Here is a 3553-nt window from a genome sequence, read left to right on the forward strand (position 1 = left end):
TTGGTCCCTCAGGGATAAGTCAATTTGCTGGGGCCTGCATCCTCCCTGCGGACCTGGAACCCCCATGTTCCAGGTAAGGGGGAGCATTGAGATAGGAGGAAAAACACAGGAAGGATGCGAAGCATTAGGGAGCCAAAAGAATTTGAAGGGGACATTGCCACAATGAAATCGCTAAGAAGCATCCTACTGATAGGAGATAAAGGAGTGCCAGGAGAAATCTTCCTATAATGTTACAATCTTTTGGGGCAGTTGCTGCCAATCCTATAGCAAGTACTAGAACAGATAGTATAATAGCAGCTCTTGTGCGAAGGACGTGGAGCGGGCCTGCAAGAGTGAGAGGACAGTCACTGGGGGAAAGATCATCCTTTTTCTGGGATTGGGGGAAGAGTGGAGGTCCTGGAGATTTTTAGTTTTGTGGATCCTAAAATGGATGAAGTATGAGGAGATGTCGGGTTGGTGGTTGAATAGAGGGACCCTCTGGATTGGTGTTAACAGATTTTTGGGTAAAGTCTCGGGTGCTAGTTTTACCAACGATAAGTGATAACAAGGGGCCTTTCCTAGTACTTTTACTATTGTGGGGGTGGTGAGAAGTACTGTATAAGGCCCTTCCCAGCATGGTGAGAGGGGCTTTGGGATTCGGGTTTTAATATACACTTGCTGTCCCTGGCTCAGTTTAAAGTCTGAGGGGGTGATGGGGAAAGGATGAGGTAATAGTAAGTTAGCCTGTTCCTGAAGAAGATTCCTAATGAGCAAAAGAGTAGGGAGATAGTGGCATAAAGGCAATGAGCTGGAAGGGAGAGGTGTGAGAGTGAAGGGTCTGCTACACATAAGCTCAAAGGGGCTAAGGCCTGTAGGCTTGCAGGGGGCAGCCTGTAGGCTTGCAGGGTGTGGCCTGTAGGCTTGCAGGGGGCAGCCTGTAGGCGAGTGAGTGACTGGTGGGGAGGCCAAAACGAGGGATGATTTCTGAGGTGAGAGCATATGTTACTGCAGTAGCATCCTCTGAAGTGCAGGGAAAAGCCTCAATCCAACCTGAAAAAGTATCTACTAGGGTTAGAAGATAGTGTGTCCTTTTGTGGGGAGAGTAATATAAGGGCTGAAGAAGGTGTAGTTGGAGTTCATAGCCTATATGAACTAAATTATGGAAATCTAAAAGGATTTGCTCAGCTTGTGTAGTAGGGAGGACATAGTGACCAGAGAGGGTACACCAGTTGTCCTTTCTCTGTGCCCCCAACTGTTATTGGGATAAGGGCATAGGGGCCATGAGAAGGACCTGAGCAGAAGAGAAAGAGTGGGGGCCTGGTGATTGAGCAGCCTGTTTTGTGGTTAGATCTGCCAGTTTGTTTCCCTGGGCTATGAGGTCATTGGAGGTTTGGTGTCCTCTGCAGTGTATAACCCCAATTTCCTTTGGAAGTTGTGCAGCCTCAATAGCTTGTGTTAGATTTAATATGACATAACTCACCCAGGGGGCAGGCATGGAGGTGGAACTCCCATCTATGAACCACGTAATGGGATGTGGGGAGATGTGTGGAAAGGGATTGAGAAAGAGTTCTAAAGCCTCCGTGTAATTATGTTTTAAGGGTCGTGAGTATTTTGGGTTAAGAGTGGCTAGATTTTAAGGGAGGGCAAAGTTTAAAGGAGAACTGGGAGTTTTCAATGAAAGTAAAGTGAATAAGTTGTAGGCGGGAAAGGGAGAGAATTGACTTGGCCTTATGGCTGAGGAGGTCTTGACTGTCTGTTGTCCAAAAGTTAGTTTAGAGCTTTCTTGTGCTAAAAGGGTGGCTGCTGCTAAGGCCTGTAAACAGGGGCCCATTCTCGAGCTGTGGTGTCTAGTTATTTAGAGAGGTTTGTAACTGGGGAGAAAATATGTCCTGCCTTTTGTCCCAAAATCCTGACCACCAGTCCTTGGGTTTCAGTGACATACAGGATAAAAGGAAGAGACAGGTTTGAGGGAGATCAAGCTGGGGCTGCGAGGAGAGTGGCTTTTAATCACTGGAAGGAAAAATGAATGGGCTTTGTGGGATTTAAGGGAATGGCAGGATCCCCTTTGGCTGCCCCATAAAGTGGCTTTGCTAGCACACCAAAGTTAGGAATCCACACACGGAGATATCCTGCAAGCCCCAAGAAAGAAAGGATTTCACTCTTTGTGGTAGGAGTAGGGAGTTCAGAAATTAGACTCTTGAACTGAAGGAGAAGAAATTTGGGCCTTGCTGGGGGACACTTGATATCCCCTGGAGGCCAAGAAATTAAGAAGAGCAAAAGTGAGGACCTGTGAATCCTCATAGGAGGGGCTACAAAGGAGGAGGTCATCCACATATTATATTAAAGTGCTAGAGGTTGGGGGAAGTCCAGATATGTCTTGAGCTAAGACCTGGCCAGAAAAGTGGGGGCTATCCTGAAACTCCTGAGGTAGTACTGTCCAGGTGAGTTGCTGGGAATGACACATGTCAGGATTAATCCTGTACTAAATGGTATGAGCCATTACGCTTTATAACTGGAAGGATGGGTGTATTAAAAGTTGTGTGGGTAGGCTGTGAGAGATGAGAATAAAGGAGTTTTTGTATGATGGGTTTTAAGCCTATTAGATGTTTGTTAGTGATGGGGTACTCTGGGACATTAGGGAACAAAGAGGGGTTCCACACCTTAACAAGGATAGGGGGAAAGCCTCAGAGAGTCAGGTTAGGAACTCGCTGGGATTTTCGGTGGATCTCTGTGTGATCTCTCTAAGCTTGTCATAATTGACTGACTTGTGAGTAGCCTTTTGGAGGTTGTGAAGTAGGGGTATTATCATATTATCCTGGAGATCCTGCTCCCCGTGGCCAGCCTGGTAGTTCCAATTTGGGTTCATGCAAGGAACAGCAATGGCTCCCACAGGCCGCCTATTATTTTGAGCATATACCTGAAATGCCATCCAGACCTGCTACCCGTACATAGACTTGGACTATTCCTTCAGTCCCAGACACTTCAAGGAAGGGTTATAAAAAGCGAGAGCTGAGGTGGGGTTTTTACCTGACGAAGGGGGAGAAGGAGAGGAGTTGGGCTGAAGACGAGCGTCTGGAGGCCAGGTGTGGGGAAGAGAGAGAAGTGTGGAGGGTTGATGGATCAGAAGTGATTTGAGTCTGGAAGGAGAGGTTGAGCATGAGCTAGGAGAATTTGACACATAGGACAGTTTTGACAGAGAGAAGAACATGTTCAGAGATAGGAGAAGGCCTGAAAAAGGAATCTGTAGTTTTGCAGTTTCGGTGAGTGTCTAAATCAAGTGCCATCTTTTGGCCACTGGGATCCATTGTAATGAGGTGTTTGAGTTTTAATGTCTCCCCAGAGGCCGAGAAATTGGCCAGGAGATGGCCCAGAGGCATAGAGTATGGAGATTTGGATCGTGAGGATCCTGTGTAGAGGGTGAGAAAGGGCAGTCAGTCCTGGTAGAAGAAGAGTGCCAGCAAACTGTGTCCCCTTAGGTGCCCACCTTCTTTTCAAGAGAAAAGCCACCAGCCAGCTAGAGGAGCATCCTCCAGTAGCTGGGGGGCATGAGAAGAGTTCCCTTGGCCAGGCGCCT

The sequence above is a fragment of the Galeopterus variegatus genome, unplaced genomic scaffold, assembly GCF_000696425.1.
Source record: "Galeopterus variegatus unplaced genomic scaffold, G_variegatus-3.0.2 Scaffold4181, whole genome shotgun sequence".
Taxonomy (NCBI): domain Eukaryota; kingdom Metazoa; phylum Chordata; class Mammalia; order Dermoptera; family Cynocephalidae; genus Galeopterus; species Galeopterus variegatus.